Source organism: Panthera leo, chromosome E3 (assembly GCF_018350215.1).
Source record: "Panthera leo isolate Ple1 chromosome E3, P.leo_Ple1_pat1.1, whole genome shotgun sequence".
NCBI lineage: Eukaryota > Metazoa > Chordata > Mammalia > Carnivora > Felidae > Panthera > Panthera leo.
Window position 1 is genome coordinate 12,389,655 of NC_056694.1, and position 23,248 is coordinate 12,412,902.

General features: G+C 46.5%; 1 long non-coding RNA gene across 2 annotated transcripts in view; it reads right to left on the bottom strand.

Annotated features, from left to right (window-relative positions):
- LOC122209943 overlaps positions 1-22,806 on the bottom strand; it is a 42,531-nt gene extending 19,725 nt beyond the window's left edge. Inside the window, exons 1-2 of one of the 2 annotated variants that reach the window (XR_006197848.1) lie at positions 22,576-22,806; positions 22,033-22,398 (exon numbers count right to left, since the gene is read on the bottom strand). This is a non-coding gene — a long non-coding RNA (uncharacterized LOC122209943). Of the gene's footprint in view, positions 1-22,032; positions 22,413-22,575 lie in introns of both variants that reach the window. The other variant, XR_006197849.1, reaches the window with a different exon arrangement.
- Between the last annotated feature and the right edge of the window lie 442 nt (positions 22,807-23,248).

Below are 23,248 nucleotides of genomic sequence, written 5' to 3' on the forward strand. Positions count from 1 at the left end.
CAAATCAAGTAATCGAGGTGGAGGAGAGGTAATAAAAGCCTGTTGACAGTTCAAATATAAACTGCAAGAAAGATATTGTTATTGACCAAATTTAGAAGAAGACTGAATTAAGGAAAAGGAAGGAAAGACAAAGGGATAGGAAACATTTTAGGTTTATAACTGTACATACTAGGAAACCATTAGATGCTGTGTAGAAAAATCGGGACTAAGAGAATTAGATAAAGCTATAATTAATTTTGCGAAAGTAACAACTGGAAAAGTACCAACCCTCTTAAATATCAGAAGTACACACACACACACACACACACAGCAAAGATCACAGAGTGAAACACTTAAGAAGAAGCAATTATAGATCCTCGAGAAGGACACATAAAATATGAAAAACTAAACCCAGGCAGGCATATCAGTATGCAAATGAGCCTCAATTATTTTTAAAAATAAAAGTTTTTCAGGCCATATCGCAAAGAAAATCCAAACTCCAGGCTCTAAAGAGACATATGGAAAACAAAGCAATTTTTAAAAATAAAAGCCTGGACAAAGGTATGCCAGGCAACTACACGCAAAATGAAAGCCGGGTTTATGATATTAATATTAGACAAAGTGGCAGTGAGACCAAAAAGTATTTAATGATACAGAGAAGGGCCCTTTTAAATGCTAAAGGGTGCAACTCGCAATTAAGATAAAACAGTTATGAATATTTATATATCCGATTACCTAGCAGCAATATTCCTAAAGCAGAAATTACCCAGACATATAGAAAAATAAACAAAAACCTGCCAGCTGCAGAAGACTTTAACTTCATTCTCTCAGTCCGTGGTAGGGCAAGTCAGCAAAACAGAACATAAATCTCTGGCCCTTCACACCCAACCCAGCCACCTCTGGGATGTATCCTTCAGACATCCTTATATGCACACAAAACAACACGGGCACAGGCCATTTATTTCAGCATCGGTTTGCAAAAAAAAAAAGCACGGCTCTCTTTTCACCGATAAGGGACCAGTTAGATATGATGGTATAACAATTCGGCGAGCTGTCCCACAGAGAGAAAAAACAGAAAAGAGAAAGGATGAGGCTCTGCACGTATTCATGGAAAGAACTCCGATATATGTTTATTTCAAGTTAAAAAGAGAAATCAGGAAAGTACTGGAAAGTGTGTGTGGTTCACTGCAAACCACACACACACATATACATATACATACAGGAGGCTGGGTATAAGCATGACTGCATTACCCATGTATTTAAAACCCACAAAATCAGGGGCGCCTCGGTGGCTCGGTCGGTTGAGCGTCCGACTTCAGCTCAGGTCATGATCTCATGGTTCCTGAGTCCAAGCCCCTCATCAGGCTCCGTGCTGACAGTGCAGAGCCTGCTTGGAATTCTCTCTCTCCCTCTCCCTCTGTTCCTCCACTTGTCTCTCTCTCTCTTTCTCTGTCTCTCTCTCAAAATAAATAAATAAACTTAAAAAACAAACAAACACAAAATCATATGTGCAGAAGAGCCCTCGCCATTGTTCCTATCTGCTACTAGATAAAGATTCAGATTTCATCTGGTTCCGTGGTCCTTCAGTTCACGTGAAAATCAACACAACAGACCTTCTGCTTTGTTTACACACGTTTATCAGTCCCCTTCGCAACATGAATCTGGGCCCAATTAAACAACCCATAGCAAAACAGCCTGTGGCATCCCCCTAACCAAGTCACTACAGAGCCAAGTCTTATACTCGAAGCCTCTGATCCGGGCTGGCCGATGTGGCAATGGCTTGAGCTGTGACTCACTCCAACTGAGATGTGCCGCGAGCGTAAAATACACCCCAAAGTTCAGGGGCTTTGGATGGGAAGAAAGAGCGTAAAACATCTCGTTAATTTTGGACATTGCTTACATGTTGAGATAATAATATTCTAGGTCTTTGGGGTTAAATAAAGGACGTTATTAAAATTCATTTCCCCCGTTCTTTTTTACTTTCTTAACTGGGCTACTGGAACATTTCCCATTACATAAGTGGTTCCGTGGACAGCACTGCTTTTGTGGGGGAAACGTCAGCAAACAAGCCGAAGGAGTGAGCCGATGCTGGAGTAAGAAGGAACCCTAGAAATCTCACTGACTGTGACAGTGTTTTTTTCTCAGCCATAATGCGTGTGCAACGCGATCAGCAGGGGAATCTGTTGCTGTCATCGGCGCAGTACCCAGGCTGACAGAGGCTTCATCCCGGCTCATAAGCTCCTCGTCACTGGGACCACGGGAAGGGAACACGGTGAATCGCGCGTTGGCTCTCAAAGCGTCCTCTTGGAAGGAGGACACACATCATCAGTGGTCACATTTCATCGGTCAAAGGGAAGCCCTTGGAAATGCCTGATTTCACGGTGGGCGGGAGAAGAAAGGTGGAAATACACACACAACAGCGGTAAGTGACCATGACCTCTCACCGAACGTCCTGTACAAGGCTAAAGCTGGTGTCGAATTGCCCACACGTGTTGACCCCAAATGACTTGATACTAACTATCTTTCAAACTTCCGAAGGGTTGACTTCCATTCAGAAGGAACCCGATTTGGGGGAACACACGATGAAATGAAGCCCTGCTAACTCATCTCTTTTGACCTGCTGATGTCACCACTTAAATACTTAACCCGCTCGACCGTAAAGAGACCCATTGCCGAGTTCGGCAGCCTGTTTTATAAGAATCGATGCTGATGGGGCACCTGAGTGGCTCAGTCGGTTAGGCGTCTGACTCCCGGTTTCAGCTCAGGTCATGATCCCACAGTTGCCTGAGTTCGAGCCCTGAGTCGGGCTCCGCCCCGACAGTCAGCGCAGAGCCTGCTTGGGATTCTCTCTCTCTCCCTCTCTCTCTGCCCCTCTCCTACTCGCGCTGTCTCTAGCTCTCTCAAAATAAAGAAATAACATTTGTAAAAAAAGAATCTATGCTGAGCCAAATCTGCTTCGTGCCTTGTACTCTCATTCAGAGCTACGCAGAATATATTTCCTCAATCTGTCACCAAACAGCTTGCAGATATCTGGAGACCTCTACGGCTTCAGAAGCTCTCCAGGCTACCTATTTCAACTGCTCCTCATGTAAAATGGTGCCATATCTCCTCATCGCCTTGCTTCTTTACTAGAACGCTGTATTCTTCGGCCAAACATACCACCTCCTTCACCGACAGGAAGCCATGCATTTAGGTCCACCGCTATGTGGTTTGTCTGGGCTCAGCCATGTCACAGCCAAAGAGAAGCTTTCGATGGGATTGCGGGGGTCTTCTCAGATCATGTGACCTTCCCCTCTGTCAAAAGGGTGGGCACATCCACACCGGGGACCCGCCTTCCGCCTGGGCCCCAGAGAAAGGAAATGCAAGGAGCAGAGACCCGCAGACCCACAGCGGTCCACCTAAAACATAAGCAAGAAGTTACTATCTGCTTCTGTAAGCCACTGAGATGTGAGGCTGTTTATCGCACGGGCAGAGCAGGCCAATCCAGAAATAACCCCAAAGCGGCAGTTTTAGGAAAGGTGGGATTTTTACGAATCCTGCCCCACTGACAGCAGATTTTCTTCCAAATGATGCTTCACAGTGCGATACCTAATTTTATTTATTTCGTGAATATTTACACAGCAGTGACTATAAGCCCAGAACTATTCCAAGCATTTTACGCAAATTCATTTACACGATCATCAGTTGCCTTCCCTTCTTATCCCTGTTCACAGGTGAGAATACTGAGGCAGAGAGAGTTCAAGGTCACACGGCAGGTAAGCACCAGATCAGAGTTCAAACCCAGGCTATCCCGCTGCAGAGCCCACGTCCTTGACCGCTATGTTATGCAACTATCATAACCATTAACGTTTGTTGGGCTTTGTGACACTAAGCACATCCAATCCTATGTGATTCCCCTAACACCTCCAGGAAGCGGGGAAAACGAAGACTCAGAGATGCAAAGTCACTGACCCAAGGTTACCCAGTGACTTGATGGCAGTAAAGTCCATACTCTATAAAGACGAGGCTTTTTCTATAGAGAAGGAACCTCCGAATACTAATGGAGTCAATCAGTTGAAGTCTTCCCGTTCAGATCTGGCGGGAAGCACAGATGTTATCAACCAAATCTTACCACCTCTATTATTTCCAAGACTTCCCTTCGTGCTTATCACTGTCACCGTCGCTGAAACATATTTGCTGCCAGGAAAGGCATGGTGCTGGGCTCCCTTGCCCCCGTTATGCTAATGAGGGTGAAAGATGAAATGAACACCCCCCCCCCCCCCGTGGGTAGGGAGGCATCCGGCACCCCGGTCGGGAGGCTGTGGTTTTCACAAGACTGTGCAGCAGCGGGCTGCCCCAGACAGTAGCAGGAACAGAAAACACAATCTTCCCATCCTCCTCCTGTGTCATTATCGCCAGGGAGGGCCTCGGCATTAGAGGAACGGTGTGAAATGGACAATTCACACATCTTCAGTTTCTCAACAACGTCGGTGCCCGCGGCTGCCACCGCTGCCTTGAAATCTTCTCACAACAAGAAAAGTATTAGACACGGACCAGTGGGGAAGCTCGTGGAAACAGGCATGTGCCCATGTGCGCGCGCGCGCACACACGCGCACACGCACGCACACGCACGCATACTGTCTACACCCCTTTCTCTACTCCCCGGAAATGGCAAGGAATATGGGGGCGGGGGGGTGGGGAAGGAGGCAGCAAACATTCGAGGAAGGGCTCCTCTTTCCTTGCCGGGATCATCAGGAGAGCAGGGGACGTCTGCAGCCCCAGGTAACAGGCCGATGGCCTCAGGGGAATCTCCCTTCTCCAGACTCTGCCTTCAGAGTCAGACCACTTCTGGAACCAGGCCCCGTGGTACAAGGCCCTCCCAGACCTTGTCTGGTACCCTGGCCCCCTGCAGACAGCATACAGCCAGGGAGAACAAAATCCCGCCTTGATCCCTGCCTGAGCAGCCCTCCTGGAGCCTGCTGGTCCCAGGAGAAGGCTCAGCCCCTCCCACACCTCTGAGCCACTCTGGCCTTTAATTAGGAACAATTACAGAGCTCAAAGTTCCATACTCTGAGCGTTGAGACTTCAGGCAGTTCTGCCTAAATTCTAAAACAGAGCTGCTTCTCCACTGGCACCCATATTAGGGTTCTCCAGAGAAATAGAACCAATTATATATGTATATATATATATATATATCTCAAATATATATATATGTATATATATATCTCAAATATATATATATATTTGATGTATATATATATATCTCAAATATATATATATATATTTGATGTATATATATATCTCAAATATATATATATATTTGATGTATATATATAAAATATATATATATTTGAGATATATATATATAAAATATATATATATAAAATATATATATATATTTGAGATATATATATATATATATATATATATATATATATATAAAATTTGAGAGAGAGAGAATGAGATGAATTTATGCCTAGGATTATGGAGGCTAAATCCCATGACCTGCCACCTGCAGGCTGGAGAACCAGGGAAGCCAGTGGTATAGCTCTACTCTGAGATCTGGGGACATTGAGAATGTAAGTAGAGGTCCAAAGGCAGGAGAAGACCACTGCCCCAGCTTGGCAGGCAGGCAGGAAGCAAAAAGGGCTAATTCCTCCTTCCTCTGCCTTTTGGTTCTATACACAGGCCCTCGACGGATCAGACGACGCCCACCCGTGTTGGGGAAGGCAATCTGTTTTATGGAGTCTGCCCATTCCAGTGCTAATCTCATCCAGAAACATCCTCACAGACATACCCAGAGATCGTGTTTAATCTGGACACCCTTGGCCCCGTCAGGTTGATATATCATATTAGCCATGACGGCACCTCTAGCCCAGGCCACAACACCCTGTTCGATAAACTGCCTGTAACACCAGTTCCTCCAGGAAAGAGACCCGCCATGTTTTGGCCGGTGTCTCCTTTCGAGGCCGAGTTCATTGTCATAGAAATCCACCTGATTGCTTCTTGCTCAGTCACTGCCTGCCTGCCTGTCGCTGTCATCGCGTTCGGTCCTGTTCTAACACATTTCATACTCTAATAAAATTTTGAGGCTGTATGTCCCCCACCAAACCCTACAGTCTCTGGAGCAAGGACCGTGTAAGTTCTGTGTCTTATTCATCTGGGTATCCCTAACAACCAGCCTCTCCGGAGGAGGCCCCCAGTCAGTAGTGGTTGAATGGACCTCGTTCACCAGCCATGGTGGTCTGGCACTCCCAGCTGGATGGTTAAGATGCAAAGGGCTGGAAGGCTCAGATCAGCCCGGGCGAGTTACCATCAGAAGCCAAAAGACACTCTCGCCTCACAAAGCCCAGCTGAAAGAGACTCTAAGTTTTGCCATTTGCGGTCCCTGTTGCTATGGGAATAGAATGCCTCGTATGTGGCGTATCCATGTAAGAGGAATGTGTCTTCCAAGCATGACCTTGAGTGGCATTCCCACATCTGGCAGCACCAGAGGCCACTATAGGAGCCCTGGAGTCTACAAAAGGGAGCACACACCTCCTCTGCCCTTCTCTTTATCCCCTCCCCCTCCGTCTGTCCCCCTCTTCTCTCTCTCCCTTCCTCTTAAGCCCAAACACTCAGATAACCAACTGGCTTCTCAGAATCTCCTCTCCTAAAGATCAGTGTCTCATCTGTGCAAAGGCAGGTAACTAAATACCCCCCCCCCCCCGCCCAGGTCACGGGGACACTTCGGGCAATTTTGTCTGCTCCGTAACGGCGGGGTCCACGTTAACGCAGCCCCTCTCACTGGCTGTGGCCTGGACGGCGGACAGGGGTAGAAAAGAAAGGAAGCAAACATTGACTGAGCAATTACTCCGCATCACTCTGTCCAGGGGGGGCTCTTCCTCAATTTGCTGAGCCGTGCCAGTCAGGAGGCATTACTACCTCCGTCTTTATAGATCAAGCAGTTGAGGCCTACTGATCTCCAGGAGCAATTAAGGTGTGAACCCAAGACTCGAGCGTGACTTAGATTCTCTGTATCCCCCTCGGGTCCCTGAGTTTCGTCTCACGGATAATGAGGGATCAGCAACTCCAGTACTTTCCCCTTCTAATCCACCTTCAGGGCTTCAAGCAGGTTGCCTTCCGTTGAACCGTTGACCCCCCTCCCTCCTTCCCTCTGTATCACGGAGATACTCAAAGGGTTGGGAGGGCAACAAGCGAGGGGGAAGAAATCAGCCACCCCGCATCGTAGGTCCCTTGGTCCTCGTTCATTGGCCGGTGTGGGCTCATGTTCCCACCTACCGGCCACGTCGGGAAGCTCTGATGTGCCCTCTGTGCGATTTGGGGGACACTGCCTCCCCAGCCCCATTCTCTCGTTCTGGTCCCTATTTCCACTCTGCCCTACGTGAAGGCAGTGATTCTCAGAGTGCGGTTCCGAGGCAGCCGCTTCAGCCTCATGGAAGAACTTGCTAGAAATATACTTTCAGGCCCCTCCCTGGCCCCACTGAATCAGCAACGCTGAGGGTGGGGCCACCCACCAGCAAACTGTCTTTTAACAAGCGCCCCAGGTGACCCCCCAGCACTCCCACGTTTGCAAACCCCTGATTTTAAAGGCTGTTCTCCCGCCCTACGAACACGGTACCTCTTTCCAGCCCACCCTCCACCCCCTTTGTTTCCCGTAGGACCCAATTTGAGAAGGGTGGCATTTCAGTGGCAGGTGAGATTTAAACACTGCTAAAACTGACATTTTTCCTCATTTCCAGCTCTGTCAGATACCTGATTGCAATTTTATAATACTCCAGAGGCCCCCCCCCCTCAGAAAATACCAATGCGAAATAAGAGCAGATTATTTTAAAATGCCTGTTGGCACATTGATGCCACTGGCCGGTTTATACTGACTAATTAATCCTGATTTGACCTGAATTAATGCCTGATCCATGTAAAATGATGGAGATTTGCTGGCATGCAGTAAATTCGAGAATTAAGACCCAAAGGCATGTGGGAGAGGATTCGGCATCAGACAACCGTGAGGAGTAAAGTCCTTCTTCAACGGGTGCGTTCTTTGAGGTCCAGTATTTCTCCCTTTCTCCTCCCCACCCCCATGCCTCCTTCGAGGAGAAAAAAAATTGCCAAGACTCGAGCATATTGTCTCCCCGTCTCCCCAATAAAGGTAAACTGACAGGGCTTTCAATGAAAGGCTCTGCATGATCGGAATTAAATGTCAAATACGATTTTCTGTTGGCAATTCAAAGCGTTGGTGTCAAAACCGTAACTGACAGCACGACTGCAGATTAGTATCTGTCTGGAATGGTGGCGTCACAGTGCGGGGAAGGTTTATGATTTAGTAGATTAACACAGCTCACGCTACCACTTAAGAGAGAATTTGTTCAAGCCGGAGCCGATTAGATTGTGACTGCCGATGAGCGGGAGAGCCCCTCCCCCGAAGCTCGGTCAGGCGCTTGATGGCTCCCCTTGCCCCCTGTGGGGGTCTGCCATCGTTACGGGTGACAGGCAGCAGAGGTGAGTGGGCCACAGTCTGCCAGCAGCCAGGCTGTCTCAGGAGCCACCCGTGACGTGTGCTGGCGATGTCTCAGGGAAAATGGAGTTCTTATTGATCCAACCAATATGAAAGGGCCTTCCAGGTTGGAGATTTGATTTATTTAGCTTCTGCTCCTCACGTGGGATGGAGGGAGGAAGCGGGGGTGGGGGGCTGGGGGGTGGGGGCTTCCTGGCAAGTCATTGAATCACGCCCTCCACCGCTAGGTTTCTTCCAGCGCTAGGGAACGCATGGAGAGCAGGGCCCAGAGCGGTCAGCAGTCTTGCCCAAGATGGCAGAGCTTGGGAGGAGGGAGAGAGGTGGTTGGTTCGTCTGGCTCGAGGCTCCCAAAGTGACGGACACTGTCTTAGGCACTCTTATCTCCAATGTCTTGAGCGACAGTCACAAAGACTTAGATATTCAGAGGCAAGTGCACTCCGGACATGGGCGAGGGCTAGATCCCGACCTGTCCGCTCAGCGTTCTCTGCGACATCTTACGAAGAAGTATCCCTAGAGCAGATACTCCAACCGAAAAGGGGATAAAAGGGCTTTGGAAACCATGCTTCCATCTTGCACACACTGCACGTCATTTCTGCCGAGTGACAGTCCATAGGACCCAGATAATAAAATAAAGAAAATGGATGCTCTGTGTCTTGACCGGCCGTAAATCGTAAGCGGTCTTCCGCAAGCCTGATTTAAGAGTTTCATCTCGCACCGACCATGTTTGCTCTTTCTTTTTTTTTCCCCCCTCTTGTCCCCACTCCTGGGGAAGAGGGAGGAACGGTGAAAGCCGTCAGTTCAGAGCAGCATTTATATTATCCAACAGCGGCAGGATGTGACAGCATAGGAGACTCACAAGATAATGTTGAGACTCTGGTTTTAGAATGTTTACTCTCTTCTGGGTGAACTCTGACATCCAAACGCATTAATGCGGTGCCATTTGCAACTCTCATGCCAATCTCTATCCTTGTAAGTATCAGAATTTTAATGCCTGCTTCCCTGTTTGAGTTATGGTAATTTATTGTAATAGTGTATTTTGACCTTTTCAGTATTTTGTATTTTTATTGGATAGCTGTTTCACCTCTTCCCTCGAGGGTTAGCCAGGCTGAAAATGAGAGAGAATGGTAAGACCAACCAATCAAAATACAGAATATTAAAAAGGTCAACACACAAGAGCAAACTACTAATTTGGCAAACACACAAGCTCAAAGAGAATAAAGGCTCCAAACAGCATGGTGGCCAGAGCAAGAATAAGGGGGCGGGAGGAAGCTAAGGGGGTCCTCTCAACCTATAACCGAGCAGTTAGTTCAACCACTGAGTGTAAACTCGTCCGTCCTCCCAACCAAAGGAGAGGAGAAAGCCAGTGTATCCTCCAAAGGGTGTAAACACCATTTCTGTTTCCGCCTGGTCAATGCAGATGGCAAAGAGAGGCGGTGGGGTTGAAAGGTCCGAGCCCAGAGATGCCAGGAGACCTTCAAAGAAAATGTGGAATAACCAAAGGACGCCCCAAGGACACCATGTTTAACCCCCTACCTACACGCCGATGAATGTGTCCAGAGTCTGGGACGGGTGTTTATCTCTTTCTTTTTGGAGACTCTCCAGGGAGGGAAGTCCTCAACCTCCCCCATGGACTCTTTCTAGTTGCACTAAACTAAAGAATAATAACAAGCATAGCTGACTATCTAGGTTAATAGGATGATTAAAAATGCAAAGCATACTAACTCAAGTGGACTTCCAGGTCTAGTCTGCCGGAGGCCATGGCCATCCAGTAACCAGGAAACACACTGAACCAATTACCAGGGTGTGGCCCCTCACCCGCTGAAACTCACACTGTTGTTAGCAAAACACAGCAACATACACAGAAGGTGTTCGATATCCCGGGATGATTGGCACCAGAAAAGGGACCCTTGAAGGGAATCCAGGTGAAACAGGGACCAAAACTCTCAGGGTAAAGAGGGAAACGATTTTGACTGCCCTTTCATCTCGAAAAATAAGATGAAAATTTATGAAGAGGTCATTTTGTTTTGTTTTCTATTTAATAAAATGGAGGTTAAAATTCTAATCATATTCTCAAAGTACAAAGGATTAAGGGTTGACTGGGAAGTCGGGGCACAACTCTCTCAGCAAAATTTTATGTTAATGTAGATACATCGCCCTTCACAGCACCTTGGGAACAATCACAAAAATCACACCTTTTATGAAATATTCAGAGGACTATTTTATAAATATTCAGGGCACTAATATGCGTGCCCCCTCTAAATTCTTTTATAGTCCAGCTTTTCTCTGCCTTAACAGCTCGATCTATGATTCAGTTGGCTGATTTCCTAGTATTCAGTTGTAATCTGGGAGATCCTTGTTTGTTGACATTTTCAAGCAACCTGAACCATCCCACTAGATCACGTCCGTCAAGCTCATGAAATCCTGTGTTGTTTACAAAATTTGCAATTTCCACTTGCTTTTGATTTACACTGTGCTGACAAAACATCTGAAAATCGTCTGCAAAACTGGCCAAACATTGATGTCATACAGGTTTGTGTTACACAGAGTTATGTTTGAGTTGGGTCTAATTTTTAAAGTCTGCCAAGTGAATATTTGATGGCTGTTAATTCCCTGTGTGAATTTTTAATGACAGGTACTCTCACAATGAAAAACTCAGGCGCGTGGAGCCCAGGTTTATCTAAGCGCAAACCAGAATATTTTCGACCTAAAACACTCCGTAACAGACACGAAGGAAAGGGACTGCTGAAGTATATCCAACCATTAATACTTTGTAGTCTGACTCTTAGGTATGGCGGGCCCAGCAGGTTACGTCGTAGGAGAAGAATTTTGGGGTTAGAAACACTATATAGATTTGCAATGGCTGTTCTTTAAGAATATTTAATACGTATCATACTCAGATTACACTGTTAAATTAAAAAACGCTCTCTCAAAAAGTACATGCTGCACATGATCCCTGTTTTTAGAAAAACTATCCTTTATTAAACATTTACTGGGTACCACGAACGGTACTTTGCACTTTATATGCCTTATATTATTTAATTCTCGTAACAGCCCGGGAGAAAGGCATCGATACCTACAAGTTATAGGTAATGAAATAAGACCCAGAAGTCAAGCAACTTGCCCGAGATGAAATGTGTAATTAGTGGCAAAGACTCAGTCCTGACCCCAGGCTCAGACTCTTAACCTACTCCGTCACAGTACATAGGAAAGGCTTCTAGAAAAATGAAGCTACTGGGTAAGATCGTGAATGCCTGTATTCGCTTCTTTGTAGTTTGCCACATTTTCCACGGTTTCTAAATTAAAAGTGATTGATCTATACTCAGAGAAAAGAAAGCTAGTTTTTATTGTAACAAGTTAAAGTTCGAGGAGCATCTGGGTGGCTCAGTCGGTTGACCGTCTGACTCTCGATTTCAGCTCAGGGCAGGATCTCACGGGCCATGAGATCAAGCCCTGCATCGACTCAACACGGAGCCTGTTTAGGATTCTTTCTCTCCCTCTCTCTCTCTGCCCCTTCCCATGCTCATGCTCTCTCTCTCTCTCTCTCAAAGTAGGTGTATAAACTTTAAAAAAGAAAAAGGTAAAGTTAGAGACTAGAAATCACCATGTTGCTTGTAGCTAAAAGGCAGAGCTTTGTAGAGAAACAGGGAAGAAAGTCTGGCTCAGTTACAGCTTGAGGGAAGTCTCCCAGCTGGCAAGCAGCCTTCAGATGGAGAGTTTGGCACATCCTGTAAGTGCCACTGACATAGACACTGCCCACTTGACCTACTGAGCAGCTTAAAAGAAGTGGCGTGTGTGACAGAAAAGAACATTGACCAGTCAGAGCCGGAGACAAGGACGTCTCCCACATCCTATGGAGACCCATAGGACTGCCTGTCCCCTCGCCCCACGGGCCCCACCTACAGCCCAATCCTCCCTCTGCTGTGAGGCCGACTCTGTCCCAGGTCAGAGCACTGAGCCCCACAGGAGGATTGCTAACCTCTCCAAGACTTCAGCTCCCCAAGAATGGGGCCCTGCCTTCCCGCGGGCCTCGGCGACTGCCTGCGGCTGTCCCAGCTACCTGGGCGTCCTGAAGGCACCCGTGCGCCAGCAAGGCCCAGCCCCGCTCCAGCTGGGGCTCACAGCACAGCCAGCCATACCTCAGGGACCTCACCGACACCGCCAACCTGATGCGTGAGCCGTCCTTGTTGTTGGCCACCACAGCCTTTCAGCCAAGCTCTGCATTCACGGTCACAGTCTGTTCCCAAGTCTTTAACCCGGGCTTTGCACGGTGCGCTACAGGGAGCTGAGATTCTGTTCTCTCTGCTGCCAGAGGGGCAGGTGGACCCTGGACCCTGCCTCTCTCTCAAGCAAACGGAGTGTACCAGGGCATGCACGATTGGGGCAGCATGGACTTCGAGCCGCCCTGGTGGGTTTTCTTTGTCCCCACACACCATCCTCTTCCCTCTCCGACCTCCTGAGCTCCTGCTTTCTCCCCGGTAGCTGAAAAAATTATAATGGCGTTGCTTGTTTACGGTGTATCAGGCGCTCTTACAATTGCTTTACATCTAGATAGCAATGACATGAATTACAAGTTCTCTGGGCCTCTTTTGCTTCCCCTGAAAAGCGGGGCAGTTTAAGGAGACCCTCTCCAGTCTTCTCTGGGAGCTCCCGGAATGAGGGGCCAGAATTACCACGGCCTCGTCGCCTTACATGGTTTGAGAGTACGGCACCTTTCAAGGAAAGGAGATCAATGTAGAAATACAGAGGAACGCTTTCTCTAGGATGCAGTGTTCAAGCCCTTAACCTGACCTTGAAGAAAGAAAAAAATGTGTTGGGATTTCTAGTAGAAGTGGAATAATCGGAGGAGGAGTTGGCATCCCGCTAGAGGAAGCACGTTCATGGCGAAGTGGCATCCAAGAGCTCGGGATGGAATCGTGGAAGATGGGCCAGTTGGAAAATCAAGTCCAACAGGAAGAAAACAGCTTCCAGGGAGTTACAATCCCAGACCCAGGTTCAGCAACATGACTGGGCCTCTCCACACAGCACTAACCAAGAGCTAATATATAGTATTTATTCGAGAAAGATGGTTCCAGGGTAAGGAATGAGATTTAGTTACCATAACACACATTACTGCTTGGAGCTCCCAGTTCCCCTATGAGAAAAGCCATTTTTCTTTTTCAATATACGTCTGATGTTTGCAATCCGTAGGGCTATTGTCAAATGGTTTCCACTTACTTGAAAAGACAATTTCTCTGCCTTGAGGTTTTACCTATCAGATCTTGGTGCTGGTATCCATTCCTGTGGCATTACACCAGCTACGGAATTATGCACACAGACGACAAACATCACCTGTCATCCTCGCCCAGAAGTGGCTCGACATACCATATCCCACTTCGCAAATCTGGGTAAAAAACTATCGTCCAAAACAACATGAAAATCAAGAGTCCTCTCTCTCTGAGGATCCATGGAGCCTCCCCTCTTTTTTCCAGGCTAAATAATCTGTAATTATTACCTCTTTCTCTCTTTGGTGTGATAGATCATCAAATCAACTTTTGTTCTAGGAATTTTTTTTTTTCCAGCTAATTGATAACCTCCCGCCTCACAGGTACCGGGCTTGGCAATAAGGGTCTTTTTCTTTATACTAAGATAGCACCTTGCTCTAAAGAGGTCTAAGCATTTGCAAATACCGACTCATTATTTATTGCAGGTATTTCACGGAGTTCGATCGTTCTAAGTTACAGAAAAAGTAAAATCAATAACTGTTTCTTATGTAATTACTGTCCATGCAGAGCCTATGCATTTCCGTGCATTAGTCATACTCCGATTATGGTCCGAAGTCACTACTGACCAACCGAGAACTAGTAGTATAATTATGGGAGGGTCAGAAACCCTGGGGGGCTGTGAGCTTGTACCACGAATCTCCGCTTTCTCATTTGAAAAATGACCAAGTTGTGGCTCTCTTAAGTCAGCAATATTAGGCTGTCATTCTATGCCGTGTGGGCAATCTGCTCCATAAGACCTACATCAGGCACGGGGAAGACAGACATGCACGTCCTCTCTGCAGAGAGCTGGTTGCTATCTTTCTCTTGCCCCTCTGAATCAAAGCCAATTCCTGTCTTGATTCCTCTAGGCAGACTTATCTGACTCCTCTGGTTCGCATTGAACTTGCCTCAAATGAACCCTGGTCCTATTTTAAAAGTGTACTCCAGCAGGGAGCATATACTGCCATGTAATTTTCTGAGTGCTCTTCACAGCCCGTCCAACAAACTAAATTGCGAGCACTTAACGGAAGTGCTTATGTGTTCAAGCCCCGATCCCCCAAATCAGACCATAAACACAGTAGGCAAGAAATCCTTTGTTACTTTTCTGTTTAGGTTACTAGTAATAAATTATGAAAGAGACCCTTTCTGAAAATCTAGGGGCCCAGAATATACAATTATGCCAATGGGCTCTCACTTACAACCATGCAACTTATGTCCAAGCCAAGACCTATTTTCAGTCTCCTTTCCCCATTCCATTGTCTCCTTCCTGCTCTCTCCTTCCACTTCCCTCTAAGTATGCTGGCATTACCACTATGATGCTCCTCTTTGAAACTCCTCCTTAACACCTCCCTGCATGAACAAGCAAGGGGCATGTGGTGTGACCAAAAGGATATGAAATTTCAGACCAATACTTCCAGCTGTGATGGAAGAAAAACTCATCACACAATGAAAATCGGGGTTGGAGGGAAAGAGCTCTTTCCCCTTCTCGTCAAGAAGATGCCAGATCACTGGCTATTCCTGGGGACTATGTCTTACTCCAGACCTGATGGAAAGGCGAGAAGGGACAGAAGGAATGAGTCCTACCTATTTTATCAGTAAAGGGTATCTAGAGAATTCTGCCTCTGGCAATCTGGTGTGCCAAGATACTCTGAAACAGCCTTTTACCACCAAGCTAGTCAGATGTTGGAAGAATTACAATAAAAGTAAGTGCATTGCTGAGCTCACAAGAAAATAAGGAAAATCCCCAAGGGCAAGAAGAAGAAGAAGGAGGAGGAGGAGGAGGAGGAGGAGGGGAAGGAGGAGGAGGAGGGGAAGGAGAAGGAGAAGGAGAAGGAGAAGGAGAAGGAGAAGGAGAAGAAGTTGTTCTGTAACATCAGACTTCCAAGCAAACACTAGAGTTGAATTGCCTTGGGAAAATGTTGATTCCAAGAATCTAGAATTTTGGAAATGAGCAACCACTCCTAAGGGCATAAGAGCATCTCAGTGTCCACGCAAAGCAAAGAAAGGGAACCTAAGAATCCTGCATTTACCAGAGGATCCAAGGGCCACACCCTAAGTGAAAGGGATACAAAGATGTTAACAGCACATTTCACAAGCTAGACTGAAAGGATGAACATTGTTCTCTAGAACACACGGAATATTTACCAAAAAATAAATATGTACCAGCCCACAAACAACCCTCAAAGTATTTTTAAGAATTGGGTATCCTGTAAACCGTATTTGCATACTATCTATATTCTTTTGCTACAGTACAATTGAGATAGAAATCAATTTTTGAATTAACTTAAAATAATAATAAATCGGAAATTTTAAAAACATGTTTCTCCATAACTCATGAATCAGCATAGAAATCATAATAGAAATGTTTAAATATTTATAATTAAATAAAATGAAAATACCATCTATCAAAACTTGTGGCATACAGATAAAGGAGTAGGTAGAAAGAATTTATATTCAAATTCTGACATCAAAAAGGCAAGGCTAAAAATTAGCAAGTTAAACTTCCAACTTAAGAACTTGGGTGGAGTAGGGGGTTGGCAGATAAGAATACACATCTAAATAAAGGAGAAGAAAGGGATAACAAACACAAAGGAAGAAAGGACACACATTAATGCAACAGAAAACATAGACAAGTAGAAGGAATGAACAAATCCAAGAGTTGATTGTGTGAAAATATCAATAAAGGGGTGCCTGGGTGGCTCAGTCGGTTAAGCGTCCAACTTCAGCTCAGGTCATGATCTCACTGATTGTAGGTTCAAGCCCCGCATCGGGCTCTGTGCTGACAGCTCAGAGCCTGGAGCCTGCTTTGCATTCTGTGTCTCCCTCTCTCTCTCTACCCCTCCCCAACTCGTGCTCTGTCTCTGTCTCTCAAAAATAAATAAATAAACATTTTAAAAAGTTAAAAAAAGGAAAAAGGAAAGATCAATAAGATACACAAATTTCTAATGAGGCAGAAAGAGAGAAGTCACAAAGAAATAATAGAAGAAATTTTTTAAATGACATAACTAAAGATAGAGTACAAGTTAAAAAGGATAATACGAGAATATTATGGAAAACTAAATTGGGTTAAATTAGCATGATTCCAGAAAAGCAAAACTAATTCAATATGTAAAAACCCATTTATGTTCATCTTTCTTCCTTCATTCATTCGCATCAATTCAGAGCAATTAAAGTCTCACTGTAACGTCACATAGTTATCTCTTTTCTTTCCTTTCCTTCTGGGTCCACTCAACCCCAGCCAAAGGAACTGCATTTGGGGCCTGGGTTTCTTTTCCACAGACTGAGAAATTTCCCACGGGAACATTAAACACCTTCACAATGTGGTATCCCAACCTCTTGAATGTCTAAACTTTCCAGAATCCCAGGGAATCATAAGGAAACAAATATAATCGCGTGGGGCCCATTTCCAGAATATTGAGAAAAATCACTTACTCTCCAAACCAAATGCAACCATTAACTTACAATCTTAACATCAATTCCCAAGCAGATGTAATGTTTCCTGAACCCAACATCTCATCGAATCTATATCCAGGCTGTTACCACCAATCATCCGTAAGGAGCTCGTATTAGTTTGATCAAAACAACACCAACAAACCAGAAAAATGTGAAGGAGGAGCCAGAAAATCCCATGGGGTTCACCTGTGATGGAAACATGCCAGTCAGTCAGCCATGCCAGGTGTCCAAAGCCCAGCACCTACAAAGGTAATACTCATTTGAAGGAAGCGTCTCATCAAGACCCCAGATTGGCCCTATCCCGACAAAATACCTCTTGGAAAGTGAATAAAGGACCAACCTACCACATCCTTCCTCAAGACCTTTCTTTTAAGGTTCCCCCAGTAAAGCTTATTTCTCTCAACAGTTTGTGCAGGGTTCCTTCCTTTCCCTCCCCAGCCCTGCATTCGTGGTGCCGTAAATTTCCCTGAAGGGGGCTTAGCAGCAGCTCCCTTCCGTCAAAATCTGTGGCCTCGTATCCTTCCCTAAACCCAGGGGCACACTATACCCTTCTCTCTGTACTTCTCCAAATCTGAAGGCTCTCAAGGCTTGCTTGCTTGTACAACATTTCAGTTTCTGTGGCAACTGCCTCTTCCTTCCATTCTGGAATGCCTCAGCTTTGCCTCATAATGTCATCCTCCAGGGAGAACATCCCCCTTAGTTTCCATATCTGTCCCAGCTGGAGTCACCCACTTAAAAACTTTCCCCTTTTAAAAATTTATTTATTTAAATGCAAATTTAAATACATTGTTTAACATACAATGTATTCTTGGTTTCAGGAGTAGAACCCAGACTCCCACTGCTTGAACCCGCCTACTATGTATTTCTAGGAACGTCATCGCTGAACGGGAAAAAAAAAAAAAAATCAAGAACAAAAAGAAACACAAAATTAAACAAAAACAGGACAATAAAGTGAAATTGGAATCTGTTAATACTAAATCATGCCGCGGTCCAAATACTAAAGGCATTTTACACCAGAAGACTGCCGATTTTAAAGTGAGCTTTTTCAAGAACCCAGAAGTTTCCATCCCTGCCAAGCCCAGATTCCTACTAATCAAAATCAAGGCACAAACTCTCTCTTTGAGTTTTGCTAATGAAAACCAGAGCTCCTCTTCACAATGCAAGTTTCTTCTGGAGGCTAAACCAAAACCCCCAACTTCTGTGCGTAAACTCACCTCCGTCTGCTGGACAACAAATGTTGGTTAACGTCAAAGGTAAATGGACCGGACCCGGAAACCTTGGCCAGCACTGACCGTGGCTGCCTTCATCCCCATCCCTACTGTATTCCCAGGGGAGCCCAGGGCTGAGGATTTAGCTTCAAAGCTCCATTTGGTCAAAAGCCTGGTGATCTAGGCTGAGCCCCACATGGAATTCGAAAGGTCGTCTAGTCTGTCTACCTGAAGGTGTCCTGTGGAGCCCTGAGCGGCAGTGTTCCGCGCCCCTTCGCAGACATGGCACATGGAACAGGCCAGGGAGGGGCCCCACTTGGCCTTTGTTTGTTTGTTTGTTTGTTGAGAGAGAAAGAGCACGGGCATGGGTAGAACAGAGGGGCAGAGAAAGAGAGAGAGAGAGAAAGAGAGAGAGAGAGAATCTTAAGCAGGCTCCACACTCATCACAGAACCCCACTCATCCCACAACATTGGGATCGTGACTTGCGCTGAAATCAAGAGTCAGTGCGTGACCAACTGAGCCACCCAGGCGCACCTCCCCGCCCCCGAACTTGGCTTTTTTAAGGGCCGAGCTGCTTCTCAGCCTGGCCCTCCAAGCATCGAAACAGCAAAAGTAATGGAATAAAGCCTCTGACAGCCTTCCCCTCTCAGGAGTTCCAAGGAAATAGAGATGAGATTACGGCCACGAGAATCTGTCCAGCTGATGATTGGTGCCAGGGGTGACAGGCTGCTGTTTACTGATTCATGGCGTGGTAAGTAGCACAAGGAGACAGCACGGAGAGCAGAAAGCTGTCTATATTCCTGGAGCCGTGTTCTTCCGATGCGGCCACTTGAATCAAGCCACATGCACCACGGGCTGACTCTGATCCTCAGTAACAACTGTTTAAAAGCGGACAGAGGCAAGGCTTCCGGATTTGTTGACTCGTGTTGTTCTTGGGGAAGCAGGGGGAGTTAAGGGTTCTGTTTCCAGTATTTCCCATGGGAGGCTGTTTCCAAAGGGACACAAATCATTCACTGGAGGCAGGATACGTTACTAGTAGTTTGGGGTTCGCGGCAACCCATGCCCGGGCCTTCCAAGAGGTCTAAACAGAAGGCATCTTTTTTTTTTTTTTTTTTAACTCATATCCGCCAAAAACGAATGCTTCCTCCTGGCTTGTAAGAACTAACAGTACTCAGGTGTAATGATCACATATCCTGAAAGATTGCTAAATGCTCCGGGAGCACAGGAGGAATTTTTAACAGAGAAATTCCGGGAAAGGACCTTGACACTGATAAGAGAAGCAGGGCTGGAAACCTGGGCTCGGGTCGTGGTGTTGGCCTTCACAGACTCATGCATTTGTCCAACAGGTTTTATGTGCCCGGGCTGCTCTGGGTTCTAAGGACGGAGCCAGGAAAAGTCCTTCCTCAGAGCACAGGGTGCTTCTGCAGGTAGGACTGGCCTTGTGGGGGCTCCAAGTTGTGTGCAAACCATGCCCGTCCCCATTCTAACTGCTCCGTCAGAAAAGAAGAAAGACATCTATTCTTCTTGTGGTCAAGAGACCATCGGTTCCTATTCTGGAAGCACCCAAAACTAAAGACAGCCACATTTCAAATTAGCAGAGAAGCCTTGGTTCGACTATTGCCATCCTGGATGAGTGCTCTCTGCAGCAGCCCCAGCAAGGCAACAGCGACCGGTGCTTAAATACCCCCAGTGACAGGGAGCTTGCTCCTTTATTAGAAGCTCTTCTCGAGTGACCTGTGACCCTCAGGACGCTGAAGTTGAGCTCAGTTTGGCGTCCTTGCTGCTTTCAATCATCGGGTTCCCCCTTGGGAACCATGCAGACCAGGACTGATCCCTCTTCCCCAAGACACCGAACACATGTCCGGAGCCCTCCCTCCTGGCCAGAGACCATCCGCTCTCTGATCCGTTCACCACACAACAAGGGCCAGCTACTGAGGCTCACTGTGTGCCATTGCGGTTGCCAGATACCTCTGTGTTAACTGCCGTGTCCATCCTATGAGGACGGTATACCCATTTTATAGATGGGAAAACCGAGGCTCAGAGAGGTTAAGTACTTTGCCCAGAATTACTCAGCTAGTACGGCAGAATATGGACTCAAAGCCATGGCCTTCTGACTCCAAAATTCACCTCGAGGGCTCTCTATCCTGGTGGTTCTCTTAAACTTCAGTTTGTCCGTACAATTTGTAGGTCTGCCCACGGTCCGTCTCCCTCTAAAAGCACACCCACGCTTGCCTTCGCACGTCTGTCTCGGTGTTCACTGTTCCCTTACAGCATGAAGTTATTAGTGGGTAAAGGACTAGTAGAATTATAAAATGGGTATTTATAATAACCCACTGTGCCCCACAGATGTAAAACAAAGACTTTCACTTGACCTATGTCACCCCCTTTGATTCCACTCAACAAATTTTGGATGGTCCCCACATCACACACCAAACTAGGCACAAGAAATACAAAGATGATCGTAAAAGCTGGCCATCCCTCTCAAGGGAGACAAGAAAGTAAATGAGTAATCATAAGACATGAGAGTCTCTGGATGAAGAGCCCTAGGGTCCTGGTAGAGGGAAGAGTAAGTCCTGCGAGGTGCTGGAACATGGGAGCGAAAGTTAGGGAAGAGTTTGCAGGTGAGGAGACCATCCTGCGTGCTCGCTCTCAAGGAACAGAGCTTTTTAACTAAGAAGTTGAGGGTTGAGAGGGCGGGAGTCCAGGCTCATTCCAGAATAAGCAAAGCCATTATCACGAAGTGGCCTCGTGTCACCCAGGGACACAAAATTTTCCAGTAAGACCAATGTATCAGATATACTAGGGGGAAGGTGGGATAGAATGTGAGTTGTTGGGACGGAATAGACATACTAAGCCTTGGCATTTAGACTGAGCAGATAGCTATCAAGAAAGAATATTTTTGGGGCACCTGGGTGGCGGAGTCGGTTGAGCGTCCGACTTCGGCTCAGGTCACGATCTCGCAGTTTGTGGGTTCGAGCCCCACATCGGGCTCTGTGCTGACAGCTCGGAGCCCGGAGCCTGCTTCGGATTCTGTGTCTCCCTCTCTCTCTGCCCCGCCCCCACTCACGCTCTGTATCTCTCTCTCAAAAATGGATAAAAATTTAAAAAAACAAAAATAAGAAAAGAAAAGAATATTTCTATGTTAGAAGCCAATCTATGCCTTACAAAGATATCTCTGATGACTTTGTTGTGAATTGTAGAACCCCCTGTGCTTGCCATAATGCCAACCGAGATCACGCTTACTCTTTTCCAGCCGTGTTACGTAGTTCACTCTCAACTAACACTCCTTTTCACATATGGCGCTGTCAGCCTATGTCTCTCCAGCCGTAAGCAGTTGAACCTGTGCTTGGGACCTCACGTTTACCCAACGTATTGATTTTGTTAAAATCAGACCCCGCACCCTCTCATTGGCACCCTTCAGGATATTGATTTTTATCTCCGTCATGCTTACTAGGCTGCCAGCTTCAAGTTGTACATTCATTTAATAAACCTCTTTCCAAATGTTCATGCAAATCACAGATTAAAAGGAAAAAAAATCATAAGGCAAGGGCAAAGCTCCAAAGCATGTCACTAGACACTTTCCACCGGATTAACATTTACTTTTAAATCAGTCCCTTTAAAAATAAAAGCTCTTTAATCAGTAGCTGCTCCACTCACGTGTCCTTTCTCTTGCCAAACGCCGTGCTGTCAGCATTCTGGATGAAGTTAATCGCGCAGAACTTGCTCATGGTGAGCCCACGCTGGCTGTTAGGTCTGTGGTTTCCTCTCCTAGGTGCTCACACGCCAGCCCTTTGATCTTCCACCAGGCTTTCTGGAAGCTTCTTCAGTTGCAGACCCCATCTTCTTTCTTGGTTGGAAATCTGAACTCCATTTGTTGGTCTCCAGTTTTCCAAACCACTTAGGTTTTCCGTGGTTCACAAAGACCACCCATAGCAGTTTGGGTGATCTGATCTGACGAGTTTCTTTCAGTAACATGGGCTATAATTTTCCGGCCTGGAATGCCACAAGTGTCCGTTTCGTCATCTAGAAAAAGGAGACTATAACAGCATTACCCCGTACGGTGGTTTGCTAATTAAATGGCATCATGCACTTAAAGGGCCGCTGTCTAGCGCGTAGGAAACGTTCCCCCCAAATTTGTAACAAGCCACCACATCGTTTCCTCCTGACAGCACCTCCAGTTTGATTGGCCTAAAAACCCACCTCTTCCAGAAGCTGCATTTGCTCCTAAATTTCCTAAATCTTTACACGATGTCACTATTCTTACAGTCACTGAAGCCTGACACTCAAAAGCGTCTTTGATCACCACTTGCCTTCTCGCCCACTTCAATCGATGTTAAGTCTGGTAGATTTCATCCCTGCAATGCTACAGACGCCAACCCCTTACTTCCATCCCATGGTCACTGTGATGGGCCGAATGTCCGTGTCGCCTCAAAGCACATGCACTGAAGCCCTTAATGCCCAGTGTGACTTATTTGGAGACAGGTCCTGTGAGATGATAAAGGAATGATGAGGTCATAACGGCGGGGCCCCAATCCAACAGGGCTGTTGTTTGTGTAAGAAGAGGAAGAGACCCCAGAGATCTCTCTCTCCACCACATCAAGGCACAGTGAGAAAACGGTCATCTACAAGGCAGAAGGATCTTCACCGACAATCAAAGTGGCCAACACCCTTGGCCAGTCTGAGACTTGTCAGCCTCCAGAACGGCGAGAACTAAACTTTTGGTGTTCAAGCCACTCTGGCTGTGGTTTTGTTATAGCATCCCAGGCAGACGAAGACAGCTACCATGTTCAGGTCTCCTCTACTCCTTACGTGCTTTGCACCAACGGCCTCCTGACTCTCGCCCCAACTCCCACCTTTCCCCACTCCATCCAAG